The sequence below is a fragment of the Kryptolebias marmoratus genome, linkage group LG1, assembly GCF_001649575.2.
Source record: "Kryptolebias marmoratus isolate JLee-2015 linkage group LG1, ASM164957v2, whole genome shotgun sequence".
Lineage (NCBI taxonomy): Eukaryota > Metazoa > Chordata > Actinopteri > Cyprinodontiformes > Rivulidae > Kryptolebias > Kryptolebias marmoratus.
Window position 1 is genome coordinate 13,514,587 of NC_051430.1, and position 12,571 is coordinate 13,527,157.

Genomic DNA, 12,571 nt, shown 5'->3' on the forward strand with positions numbered 1-12,571 from the left:
CACCCTGTCTGGGAACTGAAACAGTGCCACTTTGGGTTACATAATTCTGTGTTCTGTGAAATATTTCAGCAGAAAAACGCAGCACTTATCTGACATTTTCTCTGTAAAATGCCACATCTGCACCTATGCATTACTATAAAAAGCATCTCTCTCATTCAAAGTGCGATTTCACAGGCTGTCTTTGGAAGAGAATCTAAACTATAATTGAAAATCGCTGCCAAAATCGTTCGTCCTCCTTTTTTATATGCTATCCGAGCACAATGAACTCTTTGTGGCGTGACTGGGGGATGGTTGGCCTAATCCAGGCCGTGTAGCGCCGCTGATTCTTGGATTTACTTCCTGACAGCTTCAACTCCCAGCCTCGGGTTTGGATTATCAGACTCGGTGTCGCTGTGCGGCTCGACCCGTGTTTTTTAACTCTGCAACATGTGGCAAAAGGATTAGCACGACTACGGGCGTCTTATTTTTATTACAAAGGTGTGGATGTTCCAAATGAGGTTTCTTAAATCAACACTAGGGGTCATTATTGTCCAAGGGAAGTTTTTTTTTTTTTTTTTTTTTTTGCATGAGCTCGACCAAAAAAAAAAAAAAAAAGCACTCAACTAAATGAATTTTTAGTTTTTCTTTTTTACATTTAGAGGAGCCAGTTCCTATTCAAGTTTTTAACTCTGCATCATCATTTAGTTAAAAGATGCTCAGCTCCAAACAAATACATTGTCTTTTTTTAACTCTCTGTCTTAATTAGATATGAATTCTATGTGATATAATAATATAATCAGTGACTGCTGCCTCACGGTGGCCTGGCTTTGAGAACCGAGGAGCTCGATGTTGTGCGGTCCATCTGCCGCGACGCCGTGTTTGATGAAGGAGCGGGGATTAAATCGCAGGAGTGTGCTGGCATTCAGGCTTGTGCGTGAGCGCCTAATATCATCAATCATACCTCCCTATGACTGCACTTCTGCACCGGCCCATCAACCGGTGACAGGCGTGGTGTTGCCGCCCCGAGCTCCAGCGAGCAGCGAGCGGCCCACCCTCCTGAAGCCCCGCAGCCCGCCCGTAAAGGAACTCCCTGTCTAATCTGTCAGCTCTTTGCGCTTTAACTGCCAGAAAACACATTCTGAGAGGAGAAAGAAAATGTGTGGTTAAATGACCCAAGACAGCTTCAGGCCCTCGGTGCCTCTTTCTCTTACTGAATATAAAAAAGCTCAAATGCGAACAAAATAGAGTGCCGTCTTGTAGACAAGAGGCTGCATACGCCCGTGTCTCTGTTAGAAGGTGGAAACCAACTCTGCGGTGGATTGCTAAGCTCCTCTTCCCGCGCTTTATTAATTTTGAGCTACAAATTGGAAGCTGCCGCTGTACGCTCGTCCCGATGGGCGTGAAGTTTGTGCCCTCGACCTCGGATGGAAAACATTCGAGCATCAGTTTGTTATTGCAGCGGTTTGTATTTCTTCGATCTGCCTCAAGTGCATCTAAGTGCCAGACGAGTGACTGACTGGAGAGGACGGGGCTCTTTGTGAGACCAAGCCCCGGTGCGTTCTGCTCCTCCATCTGGTCCCTCCCTCTCAGCGCCGCCGCTCCAGTGACATGTTAAACAAACAGTTCTCTCTGCTATCGCTCTCATTCTGCTGCCCTGACAGGAGAGTTTCCAGGGAACCGGCTCTGCGGCGTCGGGGGAAAACGGCGCTATCATTTGCATAGCTTCTGATTATGGGCTATGATGATGCTGATCGGGGGGGCTTTCTGTCTCCCTAAACCGCCCTGCCAAATTTACAGATGAAACACATTAATATTGATGGGTAAACATCGCCAGGCCTGGGTTTTTCTGATGTGGCTCTCGCACATTTTTCAGTGTATGCCATTATCTGGATCAATTTCTTCTGTTTCGCCAACATAAAATATCCATTAACATCCCAGCGGATGGGCCCTGGGTTTAACTGAGACAATGAGTGTTTGCACTGGAAAAGGTCACGGTGTGTGGAGTGCTGAAAGAGGACTTTAATTACAGCCGCGCCGTATCCAGTAATTGTGTGGGGAGTGGACGCTGACACCCTGATGGGGGAGAAAGCTTTGGTATCTTGCATTGCTGGGTGACGACACCAGAGTTTGTTGTTACTGTATGTGAAGAAGCGATTCTCTGAACGTGTTTGATCTGGAGGCCCTTGCCTCTGTGAGCGACGCTCTGCTTTTCATGTAGATGAAAACCACTCGGGTGTATTGCCTCCCTGATGGAATGACAGTCCGTTAAACCAGCTCTCATCTCGTCTCAGTGTGTAAAGAACCTGTTTTTTTTTTCCTCTCTCTCTCTCTCTGACTGGTTGCACTTCTTGTGCTTTAACTCAGTCGCCTCAAAAAAAGAAACATGCATTTGAATATAGCAAGACAACAGACTATTGCCGATGAAATCTCTGATTGTTTTTGAAAATTTAATCTACAACGATGTTCAAAGCTAGGCTAGCATTCCTCAAACGAATGCATATCGCCCGCTACCTTTCATGTCAGAGTTTTAGACGAATATAATCTTAATGATGGAGTTGTAGCTGCTTTGGTGGAACTTTGAAAAACATGTCATGTGGGATCCCGTGGGATATCCCAAGGTGAATGACTCTTAGCTACTGCCACACCACATTTTAGTTCAATATCTGTAAAATGGACTAATTTGTTTGCTAAGGTCGATCAGCTGTGGCAGCCATCTTGAACTGAGCTGACTCCAGAAACGAATCTGTTGTAGCGACACACCCAGTGATTATTTTCCGAGAGTCTCATTAAAATTTGTTCAGCGGTTCATGAGGTATTTCGGTAACAGACAAGCAAACAAACGCACACATGCATGCACGCGACCCCACAGACACAAGCAAAAACAAATATGTTTGTATTTTGTTTCATTTAAAGTATAAAGCTGTCAGAAGGCATCCGACCTGGGCTCAAGAATTTTTACAGAAATTTAAATAGAATTTTTTTGCATCTCGTTATCCATTCATACACTTTGACACTAAACTTCACTAAACATTCACAAATAGAAGTCAAGCTAGTCTTGTCATTAGGTTAGTATTCTATTAACTTATCTTTAACTAATTAAGTTTTTAAGCTGTTTTTGTTGCCTATTAGCATATGATAGCTTAAGAGTCAGTCACTGTTTGATTCTAGCAAAAAATGGAATCAAGCACATCATCTACATGTTACAAGTTTTTACTACACAGATAAGTCAACATTTAATGACTGGAATGATTAAAAATGCACCGAAGTTTTCAAGGAGACAGTTTAAAATTGAACTATCTTATAAAAGTAACATTTGCATTTAAAAACTCTCTTTCCACTCCCATCTGCAGCAGGTGTGGGCATCAAGGGCAGCAACAGTCCGTCTGATCACACAAATATGATTGTTAGGATGCATAGTTTGGAGCATAAATGCAAAGCACTTGGATTACAATGTACTACATTTATTAAAGCTCAAGATCAGATTAGTATTTCAGTGATAATAAACTTTTTATTTATTGTTCAGTCTTAGTATGACAGCAGAACCCTCAATGTTCTTGTCTAAAACTATAGAAAATCAACGAGGAAGAGACTGTATGTCAGAATCACCCCAAAGGTTTCTTTCTATGTTTACCCCACCACACACACACACCCACACACACACACACACACACACACACACTCACACACTCGCACACACTCACACACACCCACACACACACACACACACACACACACAAACAAACATAATTAAAAATGTGTCATCTGTTAGTGTCATCAGATCCTCTTTACCACCTCAAGCATTTTTCCCCCCCTGCTTTTCTTTAATGATTTATGAATCCTCGCTGCTCAAACTTCCTCTCAACTTGCAGCGATTTGCAACATTTGGTTGGGCTGAACGAGCGTTAGTTTAACTCCTCTGGCCAGTTGCAGTTTTGTGTTTTGCAACACGATCGAGTTGCCGTTTTCGTTTTGTTCCTACCACAGCCTCGGCGGCGGAAATGCGTCGCTAGTTGTTACATTTTTAAATTTCCTTTAAAATAATTTGTTATTTGTCAACTCCCAGGATTGCATCTTGTTGAACATTTTTTACGAAACTAACTCCTAAACGGAGTCAGGACAAAGTCTCCAGCTTGAAAGTTGAGTGAGAGGAGCAGGATGAAGAAAATGAGATAAACTAAGATGGAGGGAAAATGATGGACCGATTAGGGGGGAAAAAACCCAACAAACTGTTTTGTCTTTGATGGCCTATAAGATCTTTTTCTGCAGCTCCAGTTCCAGATTCTCCCCTGCTGAGCTTGATAATGCAACTGTGTGGGATATTCTGGGATTAAAGCTTTGATATGTTGAACACATACAGTTATTCCCCTCTGTGTTTTTCTCTCGAAGAGGTGCACTCTGGGTTAAAAAAGAAATCCTCTGACAGTTCGAGTCCTCCCACCGCTGCTCTGCTGTTTTTCAGCGTAGCTCCAGCGCTCACCATGGAGAGAGTGGAGTCATGAACCACTAATGAGAGGGTTCCGTTCGCTTCTACCCAGCCGAGGCTTGACCTAATGAACAAATCAAATGAATGGCCTTTAATTATAGGCCAGAGGGACCGGCACGGACAGAGGGTTGGCGCTAGTGGGCACAAACCTGAAATTATTTGTCTGGAAAATCTGTTGAAATGAGCGGGAGCAGTTAAATTCTGCCTTTTTATTTTTTCTTCTTTTTTTTCCTTTTGGAGGCCTCTCTAGCTAAGCAGTGCAGCACATGTTCACTGGCCATGATGGAGGGAAAATGACCACACACACACACGTCTGCTGTTTTGATTCCTACACCACTTCCTTCCAGCTCTGTCAGACTTTACGCAGACGAGAAGGAACTAATCCCGAGCTGCAGTTGTCAGTTTGCTCAGCTGCGCCGCTTCTTGGTTTCCACAACAAAGCTGAACTTTTTTATTATTAATATTATTAAAGATTCTAGATAAAAAGTCTGCTTTTTTTAACGTGTAAGTGATCTCTTACGTGAATCTGTTATGAATCTAATTGAGACAGTTCGTGTCTAGAATCAGCTTTTCTTGTTTTAGTCTTGAAATCCCACAAAAATAACATTAACCAGACAAAACAGAAACAAATTTGCTTCACAGATTTGATTTATTTAGTGAAACTTTGTACATTACGTGCAGTGGTTCGTGAGACACTGTGAACCCTACAGCATAAGTACTATATTTATAGATGATAAGTAATGAAACAAGTAAGAAAAATAAACAGTAAGGTGTCCAAATTTTCACTTGAGCCCTATTTGTTGATCAGAAGAGTTCACCGTAGACAAGAGTTCAGTTAAATCACACAAGAATACTACTTTTTAAAATTATAAAGCACAAAAGGAGCGATTCTTTTTAAATCATTTGTTAAAATACTTTAATAACAAAGACAAAAGCTCCAGTCGTCCATTTGCTTCCACTTGTCTGAGGCTGATTGCAGAGGAATCAGGTCCAGGAGGGAAAACCTGACCCCCCTCTCCCCAGCGACACTCTCCACCTCCTCCTGTAGGTCTGCTTGGGGATGTTCCAACCACCTCAGCTGACTCCTTTTGCTGCAGAGGAGCAGCGGCTCTACTCCGATCTCCCCCATGACGTCATCTTTAAGGCTGGGGCTGGATGTCCTACAGAGGAAGCTCATTTCAGCTGCTTGTATCCAACCAGGACAGCTAATAAAGCTACTAAAGCCTGAATCATTTATTAACAGAGAAAACATAGAAAACGCTCAAAATTTCCGAGAAGCTCAGAGTAAAAGATGAAAGGTTAAAGTTTAATAATCACAGAAAAAGTCACAAAACAATCACTGAAAGGTTTGAATGGGATCACTTTACCAGCTGTGCAAAGTTGGAGTGAACTCAAAGAGTTTTTATCAGCCTTCATCCAGAAGCGGCGTTCCAATGGAAAGAGCAACAGTCTGTGAGGCCACATAAGAACCGGGAGCAACTTGTACGTATTAAAAGCCTCTTCCACGCTGTTTAATATAAATGTTCTTTAGTCCAACCTCACGGTGACACTGAACAGCCGTGCATAGTCGGGCTGCAGAGACAAACCATCTGCTTCCCGAGAAGTTAATTGCCGCACGTCTGCATTTTGTTACAAATCATAAGGATAAGCCAGGTAAATGTTTTGATTGGACGAGACCAAAATATTAGTGTTTTAGGTTAAAATAAGAGGGGTGATGTATTATAGACACGGCATTAAGTGGCTCCTCTGTGAAACCTGTTAGTTGTCTGCGTATTGTAGTCTTTGGCTGGCGGGGCGGCAGGTGATATGTATCTCTTGAAGGAATGCTGCTTTCATTTGAGCTGTAGAAAACTGACGGTGAAAAATGGAGCCTCGCATGTTTCACTTTAAGTCCAGACTCGATGTGGTCCTTATTTCGGTTATATGACTGAAAGAATTCCAATCCAAGCTTTTGCCTCCTCGTTTCATTTTTAAAAAATTTTTCCTGTTCAGAAGGCTGATTTCCAACCATGCTTACCCAGGTTGTTGTTACACAGGCCAAGTGGTTTTCCTCTCTGCCACCCAGGCGCGCCATCAAATTGTAGTGTTTAGTAAAATGGAATTGGTTTTCAAGAAACAGCCGGCGATCAGACATAAAATTGAAATTAGTCTTTTTTTGTTGTTTTTTTTCCTGAATTTTCTGAGTTAACATATTGTGGCTCACCGATTTTTCCATGTAACTTTTCAGAATGAAGCAATTAGGTTTGATGTGTGGGCGACGACCTCGCTGCCACCTCCCCGCGAACAGGGGCCACAGATGAGTCAGAGCTGATGTCATCCTGATGATACGCTGTCAGGCGTCTCGACGCCGAACAGCTACAACACCGGCAATATTTAATAACCTTCCTCTTCTAAAATCACCGTGTCCACTCTTTCCGTGTGTGTGTGGGGGGGTATTTGTCTGGGCCGTGCGGCGTTGCAGTGCGTCGCCCTCGGCACGGATCTTCCTTGTTACACAATTTTACGGACAAGCAACTCAGAATATTAAATAAGGTGGTCTCTTTGTTCCGAAAGAAATGAAGCGTGCCAAAGACGAGGTAAGCACCTCAAACAAGAAACTTTCAATCATCTTAGAGAACGTCCGTAACCACAGAGTGCTTTTTTTTTTCCCTCGGAACAGCCAAATTGATTACCGGCTTAATAGCTTTTTTTCTGGCTATTACATAGGCTGAAATGTCAAAAGAGCCAGAGAAAGCAGACTCATTGCCATGCTCGCGGTGTAGCAGTCTGTTGCTGATAGTGGATCAGCTTTACAAGCCTGAGGAAATGGGGAAAACAATTACACCCTGCTCCTAGCACCTGACCTCTCAGGTTATACTCACCCACCTTTTTCCTTCCAGGGGTTCATCTTGCTGTCAGCCTCATATTGTGCTGCACCCCCACACTTCCACCTGGGAGCTAAGCAAGATTTAGGCCCAGAGACCTGGATGTCTCCAGATTTAGTAGAGGCTGGCTCTGCTGCGGGGAGGAAGCTCTCCCATCGGGGGGGACCAGAGGAGAGCAAAGAGCCCATTATTCCGCACTGCATAGGCGTGATAAAATGAATGGCAGAGCTGGGAGTTATTTTTGTGATCTTCCTACATGAGACTGTAGTCTTCACCTCCGAGCCTTTGGGTAACAAACAACGCTCCCTCTTCTTTTAATGTCAGCACCAGCAGCCGAGTCTGACACATCCCGTAATAATAGGAGGCAGCTCTGATGTGTTACTATCTCCAGCGAAACAGCACTGATCCAGATGAAGTTTGGAAGGTGTGGAAAATGCAAATCAACAACAACAAAAAAAAAAAACACTTTCAAGTTCTTCAGTGACTCTCACTCCTAATTGACTTCTGTTTAGTTTACAGTCTGAATTTGGGCTGTGGCTCAGGAGGAAGAGTATTCATCTACTAACCAAAAGGTTGCTGGTTTCATCCTGGCTTTCCCAACATCGATGTCGCCTACTGCCAAAATGATAATGTCTGCGTGTGCGCGAGTGCATGGGTGTGTGTCTTTGTCTGTAGTGTTAACAAAATATCTCATGAAACAGTAGACGGATTTTCATGAACTTCTGTAAATGATTTACTTTTGCAGTCAATCTAATTTAAGATGGCTGCCGCATTTAATTATTATTAGCAAACACAACACACAAATGACTCCAACTCTTCTTTTTTTGCAGATATTGAGCTAACGTTTGGTGTGGTAGTAGCTGAAAGTCTTCCCCAACACAAGCTCTGAGTGCTACACGTTGCTTAAAACTTTGACAGAAACATTTGATGTCAGTCCTGTTTGTTATCAGATGAACCACTGGACGAATTTTAGTGAATCTCAGAAAATAAACACTGGATGTACATGTGCAACTCATTTGTTTTTGGGGTTGATGGCAGCCACAGCTAAGTGACATGAGCCAATCAAAAAATGCCTATACCACCAAGATCTCTAAATTATTTATGAGATATTGCGATATTTCTCAATATCGCATCGGTTCAGTGACAAGCAGCTATAACTCTGTCCCTTCTCATGATGATGATGATGATGATGATTTTAGTCTAAAACTCTGCCATGAAAGCTGGCGGGTGAAATGCTGGGTCTTTCATTGCTGCAGATTTTGCATCAAATCATGATTGTTTGACTTGTTTGCATCACCAGTTTGAAACATCAGTATGTTTTTGTTTTCTGTGATTACTAGCCTTAAATTGCTTGTGTTTCATCACATTTGGAATTTTTTTTTTGCAGATTTCAGATGATGTTCGAATGGATATCACTCAATGAAATTAGGTAGATGAAACAAAACGTAAAATATATGGGGTTCAAACTGTCTGCAATTAAATAGAAGTCAGAATAAACCATTAAAAAGAAAAAAAAGCATTTTCCAAATGTTTTATTCAGTTTTGTGGTTCTATATCTTCTCTCCTCCTTAAAGAGGTGTGAGATTTGGTCTGGACTTGTGCCTTTGTGGGAGGAAAAAAAAAAATTTTTTTTTTTTTTTTTTTTTAGCTCGTGGTCTGTTTCACCCAGCACCTTCTGATGATGTAAACTCCCCGTGTGAATGAGTCATATGCCCCACTTCTCCTGGAGAAATAAAACAGCAGGGACAAATGTGCCACTAATTTTATTCTCAGAAGGCTGGACCCGAGAACCACGACGCTCATTTGAGAAACGGCCAAATAAATTAGCAGTCGAAGCGAAACGAAAACGGACAAATCCAGATGCGTTCAGGGTTTCAGTCCTTATTATTTCTAAACTATTTATTTCGATTTACTTGTAGCTTTACCGTTTCCCACTTAGCTCCGTGTTTCCTATTTAAATGTGCAACAAAAAAAGCCTATTTATTTCATTATTTTAATGTTTTGCACGCTTATTAAAAAAATACAATGATAAATTATTCAACTAGATAATCTAACAGTTTAAATGATGAGTTCAAGCCTTTCCGTTTGGCGCTGTTCCTGGTCAGAACCTCGCAGGGCGTCTTTAAATGAAGCATTGGAGGCAAAAGGACATCTTTCCTCATTACCGCGAACAGTCGGCCCACATGGTAATACGCGCAGTGTAAAATGTCACTGTGCATTATTATGGCAATAATATGACTCTTAAAATCTATCAGTGTTTCATTCAGAAGCAATCACTTAGTCTGTCAGCAGAAAACAAAGTCATATTTGTCAGTGTTGCTCGCATGGAACCAGGACATGAAATCTAATCAGGCTTTAGTTTGAGCTCGCCCTAATTTAGCCCTGAACTTGAGTCCTGCGTGGTCACAATTTTTCTGCAATTACAGACTTAACTGGCATGTTGTGTATGATTAATGACGGATGATTACTCATAAATAATGTATGTTTGGAAGGCAGTTGGGGACAAAGACGGCAATAAGCACAATATTATATAAATTTGCCTCTCTGAAAATCTCAGATTTGGTCATGAGGCAGTAAACAGGTCCGTTTAATATTCAAATCCCACCCAGTAAATGATAAATCTTGTTTTTCTATCGAAATTTCTTGGCACATAATGGCCTCCAGCCTGATGCATTCATCTAAAGTGCTCCTTGAAGATCTCAGGGCTCGCTTTTAGGTAGCTAAATTACTTATTTGTGCCAGGTTATTGCAATTAGATGTTTGAATGCTCGCGTTGCCTTGTTGTACCTAGATACTTACCTCTAATTCCTTTTCTCCATAATGAGTTTGACAAGTAAACAACAGCAGCAGACGCTGCAGCGAAATGGAAATGCCTGGGGAAATGTATTGGCAAAAAAAAAAAAAAAAAGAGAGAAAACATGGAATGCAGGTGGCGTATTTATGAGTGCAAAGCTGGCAAATGACTGGCGTGTGTTATAGATACAATCTCTGTTTTTGACCAGAGGCTTAACTGTTCCAGGCAGGTGTTAAAATGACACGAACAAACATCTAATGAGTTCGTATTTTAATGATCTGAACAATTAAGCACACGGAAAGATTGGTTTCCCTTGCAAATTTGTTTGATTTCTGCAAAAATATCACCTGAAATGTTCATAAGTTTTCAAACCTTAAAGATGATACCAAAAACATTTTAGAGTAAATATTGTGTTTGGTGATTACATTACCCGGGTGGGTAAATATTCCATATTTATGAGTGGCAAACAAGGTAAAGTTTTGATTCGGATGTGCAATGCGATGCCAATGCACTTGTGGAGCAGCCATGAACCGATGCAGTTCTGGGGTTAAATTTAAACACATGGGTCAGCCAATAAAATCCAATCCGTTAATGAATGAATGAATGAATGAACAGCTGTCAAGCAGATTTGTTTCTACAGGCATCCACTGTAAAAAGAAAAAAAAAAGTATTTATGTTCATGTATGAATCCCATTTCATCATTTTATTCAACTTTTCTTTTGGTTGCAGACACTTTTTTTTTCTCATTAGTGACATCTACAGTTCAGGAGAATATCTGCAGACTGGCTGGCATAAGCAGCAACAAATATTTTTTAAAAATGCACTTCCCCCGGAGCTCACCTGAGAGGGGGATTAGTCAGGCCAGACGGTCTTACTGATGTTTCTTAGATGGGAAATTTCCTTTTTTTTATATTCACTAGTCAATTCACTAGAGTGCAAAGCATTGTTTGCTGGGCATTCTTAGTGTAGAAAACATTTGCGGTCCATTATGTTTGTCCCACTCCTCTTACAAAAACTTCTTCCTCTCACAAATATTTTTTGCAGTGTCTAGTAGTTTGCCGTCTACCTTTGTTGCCTTTGAGCAGAACCTAACACTGCTATCTTTCAATATTCAAGTCCACAGTCTCGGCGACTCTGAAATCAAATAGAACATGATTGAAAGCTCCTTTTTTTGTTATGCAAAGCTACTCAGAGTTTTTGTTCCATGCACCTGTTTATGTAGCGATACATATGCAAATGTTAAGTACCACTTACGCTCAAGGAGCTGTTTTTTTTTCTTCCTGATTTCTTAAGGAGGAATCTGCACATGCACATTTCCATAGAAAAGCAAAAAGAGAAAAGGGGTATTTTCACATCTGCAACTATTTTCACAGTTCAATTAATACATTGGTATTGATTTTTTAATCCAAAAATTGCAAACAGTTCTGGTTAAAATTTCTGAAATGTGAGACGGTCTTACCTTACTCCTTGATTTATTCAGGCAAATTCAGATACGTCAGTAAAGCGAGAAAAAAACAACTGGAAAAAACAAATTTTATCCAAAAGCAAAATGAAATAAACATAACTTAGGGTCCCCTAATAACAAAATTACTATTTCAGCATCACAAAGAATCATATCCAACAAAATTTGCTAAAAGGTCTTTAGGAGGTCATCTGAAAACGCAATAGTCACCTTTTTAATTTACCTTCTGGGTTTTTGTTTTGGAAATATTTTACATAAGGAATTTATTTGTGGTCAGTTTTATTTCATTTTGTATGTTTTTGAGTACTATTTTGGTGACCTCTGTGGGACTTTGTTGTTTTTGTTTTTTTTTTAGCTCTAACCACTGCTTTTGTTGAGGGCAGTAGTCCGCATGGGGACCGGAGCCTGGTCCTAATGAGCCATAAAAGAATTTCTGTGGTCCTGGTTTGGTCTTTGCTCAAGCCATGGGCTGTAACAAATGAAAGGCTAAGCATTTTTATCGAGGGACTTGAGCTCTGAACTGAAGCAGGTGGTGAGTCAACAGCCAAACATTTAGGAACTGGATTGAATGAATGTGTCAAACTGAGAGTCTAATAAACTCTTGGGTTAAGAAAATATATAAAAATAAAAACCAAACACAACAAAACCCAAGGACCGTTTGCTTCAGTTAATTTGACCTGGGCTCCATTCAACATAAAAAGCAACACAGGGCTGAAAATCATCCCTTGACGTAAAAATACTTCATAAATATAATGTGAAATCCTCACACCTAGCTTCTTAGACTGGTGAGTGCTCCTATGAGAAAATGACTTGATGAATTCAAAAAAAGTTAAAAAACAAAAACAACTGGACTTCTATTCTGTAGCTGAAGACGTTTCGCTTCTCATCCGAGGAGCTTTCTCAATTCAGAAATAGAGAGTGTGGAGTTGAGCTTTTAAAGCTGAGATGTGATGTAAGCTGGATTGCTTGCAAATTGTTCTCACTCTCCT

The 12,571-nt window shown here is 41.0% G+C and overlaps 1 protein-coding gene across 3 annotated transcripts in view; it reads left to right on the forward strand.

The window, feature by feature from the left end:
• The window catches only part of ttc28 (tetratricopeptide repeat domain 28), a 189,436-nt gene that overhangs the window by 4,155 nt on the left and 172,710 nt on the right, over positions 1-12,571 (forward strand). The window lies entirely within an intron of this gene.